The sequence below is a fragment of the Pinus tabuliformis genome, chromosome 7 (assembly GCF_031772625.1).
Source record: "Pinus tabuliformis cultivar Carrire ecotype Pingquan chromosome 7, CPIR1, whole genome shotgun sequence".
NCBI lineage: Eukaryota > Viridiplantae > Streptophyta > Pinopsida > Pinales > Pinaceae > Pinus > Pinus tabuliformis.
Window position 1 is genome coordinate 1,104,059,009 of NC_142293.1, and position 14,876 is coordinate 1,104,073,884.

The following is a 14,876-nucleotide window of genomic DNA, read 5'->3' on the forward strand; positions in this document are numbered from 1 at the left end:
TTCCTTGATTTGGACTCTTCTAATGTGAAAGTTAATAAAATTATGTAGAATCTAAAAATTTGCATGAGGGAAGATATTTCTTATTATATTATATTTCATGGAGAGGAAGGAAAGAACAAAGGATGATATTATGCCTCTAAACTCTTTGATCAAGCATTCAAGGAATCTTAAATTTGCAAGACACAATTATCTACATGGGCAGCACATAAATTAAAGCAAGAGTGGTACTCTGAGTTGGATAATTCTAGTGATTTTGATTCAATGTGTGGTAGTTGGAGAGATAAAGATAGTACTCCTGTTATTTCTGGGGAGAGTAGGTTATTATCTCCTGTTGACACTCATAGAATTGAGGTTTTACAAAATAACATTTTTGAAGAAAGAATTTCAGAATGTACATTCTGATGCTAGAGAACCTCTCAACCCTTCTGTAGAAACAATTAAAGAAGACATAAATGATTCCTCAGTGTTTGAAGACAACACTTTGGCAGATGAAGAAACACACTTGGATTTGCAAAACCGGTATGTTGAAGCTTTTTACCTTGAATCTCAAGACATGGAGAGGTTTCTTTAAAAGAACACTTCCAATTAAACTAAGTGGCGAATTAATTCATGAATATGTAGAATTTAGTATTATGGAGAGAATAATTGAATTCACAGGTAAAAGTTGAATTTAGATCCTTCAAAGGATTCCCATATCTTGAATGAAGGATAAAGATTGGGACTTAATAGATAATTTGTTGAAAATATAAAATGATGTCAACATAGCAGTACAATTGGTTCCAATTAGTAGATTATGTGCAATATCCTCTATTATGATAAAGTCTGAGAGCATTAACTTGATAAATGATGGGCAAACGGAAATATACGGACAAGGGAGGCAAAGGTGCTTCTATAGCAAAGTGAGTCACAAACAACCATGAAAATACATGTTGAATGTTATATTAGTAATTTAGACACTAGAGGTACAATGGGAAGATACGGAAATCATGTCAAAATTATCCCAACTTGTGTCAATTTTGAAGAACCTTTAAACCATGTTTTGTATATATTTGCTTTGCTTTAAATTAGAAACTCAGAACCATTTTGAAATGATCATATATAAACGTGAAATTCTATGACATCATATTTGTTTAATTCCGCTAGTACATGAAACATGTTATTGATCCTACTAAATTATAGTTATCAAAGTAAGGTTTAAATATTTAAGTAATTTTGCTTCTAATGGGAATTAAGATATTATAATTTTGTTTCATTATGCATATCAATATGATTGATGAGATAGAAATCAAAGAATGATTACATTTTAATATGAAAGTTAATGACATGAATAGAATATGGAAAAGTATGTTATACTATAATTGACATGTGTGAATTATACATAAGCTATTTTTTTTTTTTCTGAATATGTTAATGCACATATTATAAATGCATGGACACGTGTTTATGATTGCAAATAATATCCATTACCAAAATGATCGCGTGATGACAGAAACCTCAGAACAATTAAGGTTCAAAGAGATTCCATGATAGGGTATTAACCTTGATTCTATTGGGAGGGGTGGAGGTGTTGCCCACCGTGTACCCTCTGAAACCTGGAGTCATGGGAGGACTGTGAGTCACGCTCCCCTAGATGTGTGATGATGACTGCCAGATACCTACTAGGGATCAAGTCGATATAACCAATGCTGTCATCCTTGGAGTTTATAAATGGATAGGCCAGTATAACTGACGCCATGACATACTCCAATAGAGGACGGATAGGATGGGAGAGGAAGAGATTATGAAGGATAGGATGATTTTGTAATAGCAGGGGAACCTAATGAAACAAAACATGATCATTAAAGTTATAAACCTAAAGTATTCAAAACACCAAAATTTGTAGTGCTCTTACATTAAGTAAGAATTTAACCTCAATACATAATCCTAAGAAAAATGTACTAATCGCTATCATGAATATTCATATAAGATAAAACTCTAACTTCAGGACGAAGTTTTCTGAAGGGAGGTGTATGTAACGACCTATTTATAAAAGTAATATTAAATAAATTTTAATAAATAAATCAAATTAATAAAATAATAAAAATAAACTAATGATAAAGTATAAGGAAAGTTAATTAAAAATCAATATACCCTTTTTAAAAAGAAATATACATGACACGACATGGGAAGGGTGTCGTGAGGAAATGAAGCGGTGGGTGTTGGAGGAAGGATGACCACCGCCAAGGATCAGTTTATAAACCAGAAGGGAGAACGAAGGAAGGGGATATGGAAGAAGGACGGATCTTTGTAGACTTGAGTTACCAACAGAAGGAGAGCTAGTTGTTCTGAGGTTTCTGGGCACGGGGGAAAAATCTGCTTCAATGGAGAAGCTTAGTGGACTGAGTATCGAGTTTATGCTCAGTTTGGCTGGGTGGTTTCGGGGAATGGGAGCAGTTTGAGGCAGCATCAACCGCTGGAATACAGGTAAGTATTCCATACCAAACTGAGTAATTCAGTTATATGAATGTTGGATAAACCATTTAAGCTGCAAACAGGTTTGAAGAAAACACATTATGTTTTAAAACTTTACATTTCTAGTTAAATATTACAAACCCTTACAGATTCATACCTAGAATTTCTAGCTTTCTTGAATGATTGTCCTCTTCCTTGACTTCCAACACTCCTTTTACCTTTGCTATTGAATTTGCCATTCCTTTGATTGCCATGAGAGGGATTTTGATCATCGTCCCGGTGTGAGTCCTTTCTATCAGGGCACTCCCTTGCATAGTGACCTACTTTATTGCAAATGTAACATCATCCTTTTCTTCCACCCTTAGGTCTAGCCTTTCTTTTTGATTTAGTCCTGGAAGTATTTCTTTTCTTAGCATGAGAAGAAAAGGCAGTAGGAGGACCTTTAGGCATGGGCATTTCTTGCTCTTCTACCCTTGTTTCTTCTTGGATGCATCTAGCCATTAATTCCTCGAAACTAGGAATTACATTATTGTTCAGAACAGTAGTCCTGAACACATACCATTTAGAAGGTAATCCTCCAAGAATCGTGAGTGCCATTTCCCTATCAGTAATAGTCTCCCCAATAGATAGGAAATCATTCCTGATCTTGGTGATTCTTAAGAAGTATGCTTGCATAATCTCATCTTTACTCTTATTAATTTCCTTCAGCTTATTTCTAAGAAACAAAACTTGATTTGCATCATTAACTTTAAATAAACTCACCAGTCTATCGTAGATTTCCTTAGAGGTGTTCAGGTGAGAGATGTAGGCCACCAAGCGTTTGTCAACAGAGTTCCGGATGATCTTCTTTGCTTTGACTTCTCTGGTTTTCCATTTGTTCCTGGCAGCGGCGAATGCATTTGATGGAGGCTCAACAATATTGCCTCTCACATGGTCCAACACTCCTTAATCTTCTAAGGTTAGATCAATAGACATCTTCCATCCGTGATAGTCAGCTTTCTCACGGAGCTTGTCATCGGCAGGAAAGAGTGATGAGGACCCCATATTTCTTTTAGGATAGCTTTGCCAATCTTCTCTTTGGTGATTGCTCTTGCTCTTGCTCAGGCTTTGTCTTGACCTCAGCTCTGATACCATGTTAAGTTATGGTATGTTCTATGCTTATAACAGTTTACTTATCTTTCTTATTATTATCCATAGATTAGCAATCACATGTACATAAAGTAAAGTGCAGATAGAACATTAAACGATCGATAGAAAACAAGCCAAGACAAGAGACACAAGATGTGGCGGCTAGCCAGGGACAAACCCCACAATGTGTGGGGAAACCCTTTGATCAAATCTTCTTTTATCTTCAATAATTCAACAGAGAGAAATAGTACAATAAATCTGATTTATATCAGCAGTAACAAACCCTAGATCAGCAGCATTAGCATTAGCGGCTTCATCATCAAAACTAGGGTAGTCGATATCTCGCAAACCGACCATCGGATCGGCTTGATTCCACCACCAAAAAATGCGGCCTTCAGAGGAGGTCTAGATGGACCTATAGTGCAGTTCAGAAGAGGATGTTTGATGGTCAACGCTGGTCAAAGTTTGGATCTGCAGTTGCAGCTTCAGGTTCAGCAGCTTCCTTCCACGTGTGAGAGAGAGTCTCTTTCTGTGCAGTAGAGAAGAGACTCTTTTCTGCGCAGGAGAGAGAGAGATGTGATGAGACGAGTGAGTGTAAATGAGGAAAAGTCCTCCTGTATTTATACACAACTGTTGATGTTTGAATAGATGCGACTGTTGGGCTTCTGAGCCTACATGAGTTGTAGGTCGGCTTGATAATAATTTCATAATCAAAATAAATTCATATCTCCATAAATACTTATCAGAATCGGATGATCTTTAGATCAATCCTACACCTCTCGACGAGAGGAATCTAATAAAAATATTATCAGCCATGAATAAGATGACCCATATGGTGTTTGGCGTAGTTGCCAATTTTAACAATCTCCCATCCCATCTGGGCTGCAAGAGATATCACAGTCCTAATAGATGTATACCTGGCTACTGGGGCGAAGGTCTCCTCATAGTCAATCCCTTCCTTTTGAGCATACCCCTTAGCCACAAACCTGGCCTTGTATTTCTCAACACTGCCATCTGCAGTGTATTTGATCTTGTAGATCCATCTTGAACCTACCACTGATCTATCTTGAGGTCTTGGCACCACTTCCCAGACATCATTAACCATTATGGAGTTGTATTCCTCTACCATCGCATCTAGCCAAACCTGATGTTGAGCTTCCTCCTTGAAACTGGCAGGCTCTCCATCCTGAGCTACTAATGCCTGATATCTATCTGGCTGTTTTCGCTCCCTCTTATTGTTTCTTGGCGCACTGATGAAGTCCTCTGCATCTCGCAGAATTTGACGAAGTTCCCTGCTAGTTCTTCCTCTGCCAACAGGTGCTTCTGTTCGCTCCTCCTCCTCATCCTGAGAATCTTCCTGTCTTGAGGAAGAATTCTTTACTTCTGTTGGTTGAAGAGGCTTAACCAACGGCTCCTCTTTCGACTGCTCCTTGGAAGGCATCTCGCGAGATCTTCTAAAAGCCCTGTCCTGTAAGAACTGATAATAATTTAAACAATTATTCCCTGTGAACAAAATATAAAATAAGAGAATATTACAGCCATTGCAGAAACAGTTAAGGCTTCTAAAATTAAACATCATGACCCTGTGATAAAAATTCCTAAATTTTATAAATTTAACTGACAGAACCAATGAGAGTACTTACCTGTAATCCTACGGTTGATGATGCCTCAAATTGCTCCTGCTTCGGTTACCAAAAGACTGAAACCACCCAACCAAACTGAGCAAAACTCCGCTTACTCAGTCCAATAAGCTTCTCAGTTGAAGCAGACTGTTTCCCCGTGCCTAAAAACCTCAGAACAAGCAAGGCTCCATCGTTTCTCATGAACTCTGTGTACCAATTTTTCCTCCTATTTCTTCCCCCCTCTCAAAATTGTTCCCTGCTCCTTATATGTTGTTTCTTGGTGGTGGTAGCTCCCTCCACCTGCAACCCACCGCTTCACCTTCTCGTGACACCTTTCCCATGTCACGTGATATAAATATTCCGCTTCACCTTCTCGTGACACCCTTCCCATGTCACGTGATATATATATATATATTGATTTTTTATTTAATATTCTTTTGTTTGTTTTTAATATAATACTTTATCTTTAATTTATTTTTATTATTTTATTAATTGTTTAATATAATTTATTAATATTAATATAATTTATTTATATTTATTTTATAGATAGGTCGTTACATACACTCTCCCTTCAGAAAACTTCGTCCCAAAGTTAGAGTTTTTATCTTATATGAATATTTATGATAGCGCTTAGTACATTCTTCTTAAAATTGTGTATTGAGGTTAAATTCTTACTTAATGTGAGGGTACTATAAAATTGGTGTTTTGCATACTTTAGGTTTATAACTTTAATGATCATGTTTTATTTCATCAGGTTCCCTAGCTATTACAAAATCATCCTATCCTTCCTAATCTCTTCCGCTCCCATCCTATCCTTCGTAATCTCTTCTGCTTCCATCCTATCCATCCTCTACTGGAGTATGCCATGGCGTCAGTTATACTGGCCTAACCATTTATAAACTCCAAGGATGACAGCGTCGGCTATACCGACTTGATCCCTAGTAGGCATCTGGTAGTCATCATCACACGTCTAGGGGAGCGTGACTCGCACAGTACTTCCATGACTCCAGGATTCAGAGGATAAACGGTGGGCAACACCTCCACCCCTCCCAGTAGAATCAGGGTTAATACCCTATCATGGAATCTCTTTGAGCCTTAATTGTTCTGAGGTTTCTGTCATCACGTGGTCATTTTGGTAACGGATATTATCTGCAATCATAAACACTTGTCCATGCATTTATAAAATGTGCATTAACATATTCAAAAACAAATAGCTTATGTATAATTCATACATGTCAATTACAGTATAACATACTTGCCATATTCTATTCATGTCATTAACTTTCATATTTAAAATGTAATAATTCTTTGATTTCTATCTCATCAATCATATTGATATGCATAAATGAAATAAAATTATAATATCTTAATTCCCATCAGAAGCAAAATTACTCAAATATTTAAACTTTACTTTGATAACTATAATTTAGTAAGATCAATAACATATTCTGTCTTGGTATTCATGTACTAGCAGAATTAAACAGATATTATGTCATAAAAATTCACGTTTATATATGATCATTTCAAAATGGTTCTGAGTTTCTGATTTAAAGTAAAACAAATATATACAAAACATGGTTTAAAGTTCTTCAAAATTGACACAAGTTGGGGTATTTTTGACATATGATCTTTGTATCTTCCCAAGTAGCTGATCCAGGACTATACTTGTCCCACTGGACTTTAACTTGGTCTACCAGACGATTCCTGAGCTGTCGAACCCTACGTTCCAGTATACGTAATGGTTCGACCGATATGGTTCCTTCGTCCGATACCTGCAGTTCCTTCCATTGAAGGTTATGAGATCGGTCAGCTATGTAATGCCTTAATACAGATACATGAAATACATTATGAACTTTATGCAAGTGAGGTGGCAGTGCAAGACGATAGGCGACAGGTCCAACTCTTTCCATGACTTTAAATGGTCCAATAAATCGGGGTGATAACTTTGTCCCTTTTCCGAATCAAATAGTACTTTTATTCGGTTTGATGCGGATGAAAACCTAATCCCCTACCTCATACTTCCTATCAGTTCTGTGAACATCAGCATAACTCTTTTGTCTATCCTGTGCTTCCTTTAACCGCTATCTAATTTGTTTTACCTACTCCTCCATTTCTTGTATTAATTATGGTCCTACTATCACTCGATCTTCTAATCTGTCCCAACTTAATTATGGTCCTACTATCACTCGATCTTCTAATCTGTCCCAACTTAATGGTGTTCTACAAGGTCTGCCATATAATGTTTCAAATGGAGGCATTCTGATTGAGCTGTGGTAACTGTTATTGTATGCAAATTTGACTAAGGATAAGTACTTTTCCCAGTGTGATTGCTGATCCATAACATACATCCTCAACATATCTTCAAGTACTTGACTTACCCTTTCTGTTTGTCCATCAGTTTCAGGATGATAAGCTGTGCTTAAATTTAATTGAGTTCCTAAGGCTGATTGCATGCAAGTCCAAAATCTTGAAGTAAATCGTGAATCTCTATCTGATATAATCTTCTTAGGTACTCCGTGAAATTTGATAATTTCATTTATAAATATTTGAGCTACGTCAGCAACTTCGTAAGTATCTCTTACAGGAATGAAATGAGCATTTTTCGTTAATTTATCCACTACTACCAAAACGACATTGTGTCTTTGAGAAGTAAGAGGTAGCCCAGTGATGAAATCCATAGAAATGATCTCCCATTTGCTCATAGAAATCGTGAGGTTGTAAGAGACCCGCTGGATGACAATGATCTACTTTTACTTGTTGACATTCCAAACATCTTGCAACGAATTGAACAATATCACGTTTCATGCTCGACCAGAAGAAGAGTTTCTTGCTATCCATATACATTTTCTTTACTCTGGGATGTGCACAATATACTGCTTTGTGGGCTTCCTTAAGGATGGTGTCTCGAAGATCCCTATTGTCAGAAATATACATCCTTCCATGAAATCGTAAGATTCCATCATCTTCTAGTTCCTTCAAATTTAGATTCTTTTGGCTTTTTACTATCAAGACTAGATCTTACCTTTAAATACCAGCTATCTTTTATGAGATGTTCTAGTACTCGTTGCCTTAAGTCTACTTTGATAGGTATGAGGGAGAATATCCGTGGTCTTCTGCTTAAAGCATCCGCTACTACATTTTCTTTTCTTTTAATATATGATATTGTAAAATCATATTCACTTAGGAATTCACTCCATCGTCTTTGTCTAGCATTTAAGTCTCTTTGGGTGAACAAATATTGTAGACTTTGATGGTCGCTTTTAAGTGTAAAACTTTGCCCCACTAGATAGTGTCTCCAAATCTTTAAAGCTAGTACTACAGCGGCTAACTCTAAATCATGAGTAGCATAGAGTTCTTCATGAGGATTTAACTTTCTTGAGACATACGCTATTACTTCTCTATCGTGCATCAATACTGCACCTAGCCCTTGTTTGGATGCATCAGTACATAATGTAAAATCTTTGTCCATATCAGGGAATTTTAAGATTGGTGCACTAGTCAGTAGTCTTTTGAGTTCAGAGAATGCTTTATTACATTCCTCAGTCCATTCATACTTAACACCTTTATGCTGAAAGGTTGTAATCGGCTTTGCAATTTTGGAGAATCCTTCCACAAATCTTCGGTAGTAACCGGTTAAACCCATAAAGCTTCATACTTCATGTGCATTTTTCGGTATTGGCCATTCCATGATTGCTTTTACTTTCTCAGGGTCTACTGAAATCCCTTCACCTGATATGATATGACCTAAGTAATGAATCTTTTCTTGAAAGAATGAACACTTGGATAATTTTCCATACAACTAGTGTTTTCTGAGGCAGGACAACACTATCCGTAAATGATCTTCATGCTCTTTCTCATTCTTGGAACGGATGAGTATATCATCTTAAAAGACTTGTACAAATTGATCAAGATATTTGTGGAAAATACTGTTCATAAGATTCATGAATACTACTGGTGCATTTGTTAACCCAAATGGTACCACAGTAAATTCATAATGCCCAAAGCATGTCCGGAATGCAGTCTTAGAAATATCGCTTTCAGAAATCCTTAGCTAATGATAGCCTGATCGAAGATCAATTTTTGAAAAGACAACAGCTCCTTTCATTTGATCGAAGAGATCATCAATTCGAGGCATAGGATATCGATTCTTTACTGTAGCTCGATTCAAGTCTCGATAATCTATGCATAATCTTAAGGATCCATCTTTCTTCTTGACAAAAATTACAGGAGCACCCCAAGGTGATACACTGGGTCGAATATGTCCTATATCCAATAGTTCCTTCAATTGAATTTGTAATTCTTGAAGTTCCGGAGCTGTCATTCTATAAGGTGTTTTAGAGATTGGTTGAGTACCAGGTTTCAATTCTATGGTGAGGTCTAGCTCTCGTTCGGGAGGTAATCCTGGTAGTTCCTTTGGAAATACATTTGGAAATTCGGTTAACACCGGATATTGTTCTAAGGATGGTCCTTTTTCTTTACTTCTTGAATTACATATGCCTGACAACCTTTTCTTAAGCAACGCTTCATTTTCATTGCTAATATGTAGCGTAAAGATACTTTTCTCTTGATTCCTTGAATTTGGATCACTTCTCCTTCATCAATTACACCTAGAATTCTTTTCATACCCAAGCTTGATGAGCTTCTAGCCAATCCATACCTATGACAAGATCATAAGTCCCTAAGGTTGTGACATAAACTTTCAATTTAGTCGAACAGACCCCTAGGTCAATTTTGCATTGATCCACACTTAAGTCTACGGATTGGAGTTCTCCTGAGGCCATTTCTACCTGTCTGAAATCATTTTGTTTGCGAGCTACCAACCCACATTTGTTTAATGCATATGACGAAATGAAACTATCTGTGGCACTAGTATCAAATAAGATTTTGAGTTTTATACCATTAATAATACCTGAAGATTCCACTATAGTGATTAATGTGCTGCTTGATCGTTGTTGACTAATGCATGAATTCGATGATTACTTTGGGTATTTGGTATTGGTTCCTTTCTAGTCCTATGCAATATACCTAATGAAGTTTCTGGACAATCACGTTGAAAATGCGGTCCTCCACATCCCCAACAATTAACCTGTGTTGGTCCTCTTGAATTAGGACGTGAATTTCTAGATAAAGAGCTTCGTCCTCTCATGTTGCTTCCTCTCGAATTTCTTCCTCTATTAGCAGTTCCACGAGATTTCCATGGACTGGTGTTTGATGATTCAGCGGCTATAGTATTAACTACCATGGGAGCTCTTGTTCCTACATTTCTTGGGATAAATCTATTACCATAAGGTGGTCTTGAGCTACCTCCCCTGAAGAAATTTCGGGGAGTCTTTCCTGGAAACCCTGATTGTAAAGGTTTTGCTGGCCCTACATCTTTTTTGATTCCTAGATGTTCTTCTGCATAACGGCCACATTCTACCGCCTCAGCGACTGATGATGGTTTCTACATGCTCACCAAGGCCCTGATGCGAGGATTTAACCCAAATATGAAGCGTTCAGCCTGACGTTCATTAGAATCTAAGTAGTGAATGTATTTTACAAGGTCCATAAACCTTATCTCGTATTCCTCCACTGTTTTATTACCTTGAACTAATGTATGAAAGGCTTCGGCTTGTTGTTGAAAATATGGAGGTAAATACTTCGCGCGAAATCTTTCCTCGAACAATTCCCAAGGGACATTATCCGTTGTGAGGTGTAGTTGTTTTTCCAGATTTCCCCACCAAATCAAGGCACTTTCCTTTAATTGAAATACAACAATTTTTGTTTTTTCAGAAGAAGAGTATTCTCTTAATTTAAAACATCTGTTCATTCCTTCTAACCATGCCTTAGCACGCTCTCCATCTTGCCCTCCTGAAAATTCTGGGAGTTTAATTTTCTGAAGCTCCCTAGAAATATCTTCCTTTGACCTTTTATACTCAAAATTCTTTGGTTCCGCTGAACTGGTTGCTAAGGGTTGAGGTTCTTCTTTGGTCTTAGCCATTGTTGACCCTTTTAATGTTTCCAATAAGGCTTCTAATGAATGCATTATCACAGTCAACTCTGGTGCTGGAGCGATTGGTGTTGATGATGGTCTCGATGGAGGCGATGATGATGGTGATGACGACGGTGGTGGCATTAATGACGGTGATGTTGTTAGATTACGTCGTCGTCACTCATATGTCCTTAACATTGTAATGTTTCCTGTATAAATAATAAAATTTGTAAAACTTTGAGGTATACATTCGGATTTAACATACAGTTTTTGCAATTTCACATTTTATAAATGCATGGACAAGTGTTTATGATTGCAGATAATATCCGTTACCAAAATGACCACGTGATGATGGAAACATCAGAACAATTAAGGCTCAAAGAGATTCCATGATAGGGTATTAACTCTGATTTTATTGGGAGGGGTGGAGGTGTTGCCCACCGTTTATCCTCTGAATCCTGGAGTCATGGGAGGACAGTGCGAGTCACGCTCCCCTAGATGTGTGATGATGACTGCCGGATGCTTACTAGGGATCAGGTCGGTATAGCTGACGCTATCATCCTTGGAGTTTATAAATGGTTAGACCAATATAACTGACGCCATGGCATACTCCAGTAGAGAATGGATAGGATGGGAGCAGAAGAGATTAGGAAGGATAGGATGATTTTGTAATAGCTGGGGAGCCTGATGAAATAAAACATGATCATTAAAGTTATAAACCTAAAGTATGCAAAACACCAATTTTATAGTACCCTCACATTAAGTAAGAATTTAACCTCAATACACAATTTTAAGAATAATGTACTAAGCGCTATCATAAATATTCATATAAGATAAAAACTCTAACTTCGGGACAAAGTTTTCTGAACGGGTAGTGTAAATAAAGTGAGAAATGATTTACTTTCATTCAAGTTTGCCTTCATAAATTAAGCTGAAATTTACGGCTATGTTATAAATGCTTTGATACCAAATGTAAGAACTGATAATAATTTAAACAACTATTCCCTGTGAACAAAATATGAAATAACAGAATATTATAGCCATTGCAGAAATAGTAAAGGCTTCTAAAATTAAACATCATGAGCCTGTGATAAGAATTCCTGAATTTTATAAATTTAACTGACATAACCAATGAGAATACTTACCTGTAATCCTACGATTGATGATGCCTCAAACTGATCCTACTTGGTTTACCAAAAGACCGAAACCACCCACTCAAACTGAGCAGAACCTCGCTTACTCAGTCCAGTAAGCTTCTCAGTTGAAGCAGACTGTTCCCCCGTGCCCAGAAACCTCAGAACAAGCAAGGCTCAATTGTTTCTCATGAACTCTGTGTACCAATTTTTCCTCCTGTTTCTTCCCCCCTCTCAAAATTGTTCCCTGCTCCTTATATGTTGTTTCTTAGTAGTGGTCGCTCCCTCCACCTGCAACCCACCGCTTCACCTTTTCGTGACACCCTTCCCATGTCACGTGATATAAATATTCCGCTTCACCTTCTCGTGACACCCTTCCCATGTCACGTGATATATATATATATATATATATATATATATACTGATTTTTGATTTAATATCCTTTTGTTTGTTTTTAATATAATACTTTATCTTTAATTTATTTTTATTTATTTTATAGATAGGTCGTTACATGTCCTCCGTGAACTTTACATCTCGTCGTACTACTACCTTCCTGCTCCCTGGAAGATAGATTCTGTATGCCTTAGCATTAATGCTATATCCTACCAAATATCCCTTTTCCGTAGTCTGATACAGCTTCTTCCTCTTTTATTCAGGTATGCAGCAATATGCTAAACTCCCAAATATCCTGAAATGACTAACTTCAGGTGTCTTCCCTGTGAAGGCTTTCTCTGGAGTAATCTTGCCCACTGCCCGATGAGGAGTCCTGTTCTGAACATAGATTGTTGTGTTGCATGCTTTTGCCCACAGGAATTTTGGCATATCCTGATCATAGTACCAATGTTACTTGGGAGCGGGAGCGGGAGCGGGGAGCGGGAGCGGGGAGCGGGAGCGGAAGCGGGAGCGGAAGCGGGAGTGGGAGCGACCATTTTCAGAAGCTCCTGGTTTGGGAGCGAATCGGGGAGCGATTTTTTAAAAATATATATATTTTTTATATTTTTAATTTTTGATACATATATGTCAACAAAAACATGTAGAATGATGAAATAGACATAAAAAACATAAAAAAACATAAATTGATCATTGAACCATATCACATCAATCATCTAGAAATTATAATCGTCATCAACCATGTCCACAAGTTAGTAAAATACATATTACAACTGCAACATATTGAGTCTTATAAATCATGATTCATCAAATTCAATATTAAAGTTTCAACTTCAAGCTTTCAGAATTGAAAATTCAATAACATTTATCATCATTGATCACCAAAGTAACAAGTTGTACTTGTAAGCCAAGTTTAACCATTACAAGAAGTAATATCGAAGATATTTCTAAGTCCTAACTTCTAACTGTTAACATGATATGAAATGTTAAAAATTTATAAAATGAAACATGAATAATGAGATGAAATGAAACAACTTTAGTCTTTCACAAAGCATCATATTCATAATTCACAATCATTACCAGTGAGTTATAATTGCCAACGCCCAACTTCAAACTTCAAATTTTCATTGTCACAGTGATATAATGTTTACAAAAAATATCATAATGTCATAATGATATGAAAGAGTCAAGAGTCAAGAGTCAAGGACTCAAAACTCAACAAGTGGCCCTTGCCACGAGAGTCTCCAGGAGTATAAGTAGGTCGTGGTGGTCTTCTAGGAGTCTCCCACACAGACCGACGACCAGAACTAGAGCCTCCACGCGAGGGTGTCGATGGAGGTGGCGACAGCAATGGAACAAGACTCGGGCCCCGAGAACTACTACTGGATGGTGGAGGTGGAGGTGGCATGGCTGCTGCAGCTGCTTCATTTTCATCCCGTACAAACTCCTCTTCTAGTTCTTCCATATGTACAATGCCATCCTCCAAATTGTCGTCCTCAGGGTGATTGTCCCAAATTTTATATGTGGGATCTTCATTAGCCCGATCACAGTAATGGCTCAACAACCTCAAGTTGTAGTGCACATAAACCAAGCTTTCTGCTCGGTTTTCGTTGAGCCTGTTTCTTTTCACATTATGTATATAACTGTAGGTGCTCCAACACCTCTCTGCAGAAGAAGAATTTACAACCTGTGAAAGAACTTTTTTTGCCAATTTTGGCAAAAGTCCGTGGCCGCCATATGTTTCCCACCATGTGAGAGAATCAAATTTATCTTTGTCGTCCATTGCATGGAAGTTACCATACAAACCACTACCACTGAAGTATCTGCCTATTTCAAGGCGCACAGCTGCACATTCCTCCCTGTCAGGCACCAACTTTTCTAATGCTTCCAGATATCCTCTAGTTACCTCTTGATCTAAATGGGGTTTGGTCCTAACACCACCCCCTGCTGCAGGTTTGCCCAACCAAGATTCTGAGTAGTATTTTGGCGTAAGGATATACGCCAAGCAATGTAGTGGAAGGTTAAGCCTATTCCACCGTTCACACACACAATCATGAATCAGTTTGTACAAGTTGGGATCTTTATTATGAACAATGTCTTTTATTTCCCCCAACATGGTATCCATTTGCTCATACACCTCGCCAATCACTGGTTTGTCTGTATCTGCAAACCGAATCATGT

At 37.5% G+C, this 14,876-nt stretch overlaps 1 protein-coding gene across 4 annotated transcripts in view; it reads right to left on the reverse strand.

Annotated features, from left to right (window-relative positions):
* The window catches only part of MSH5 (MUTS-homolog 5), a 490,172-nt gene that overhangs the window by 108,414 nt on the left and 366,882 nt on the right, over window positions 1-14,876 (reverse strand). The window lies entirely within an intron of this gene.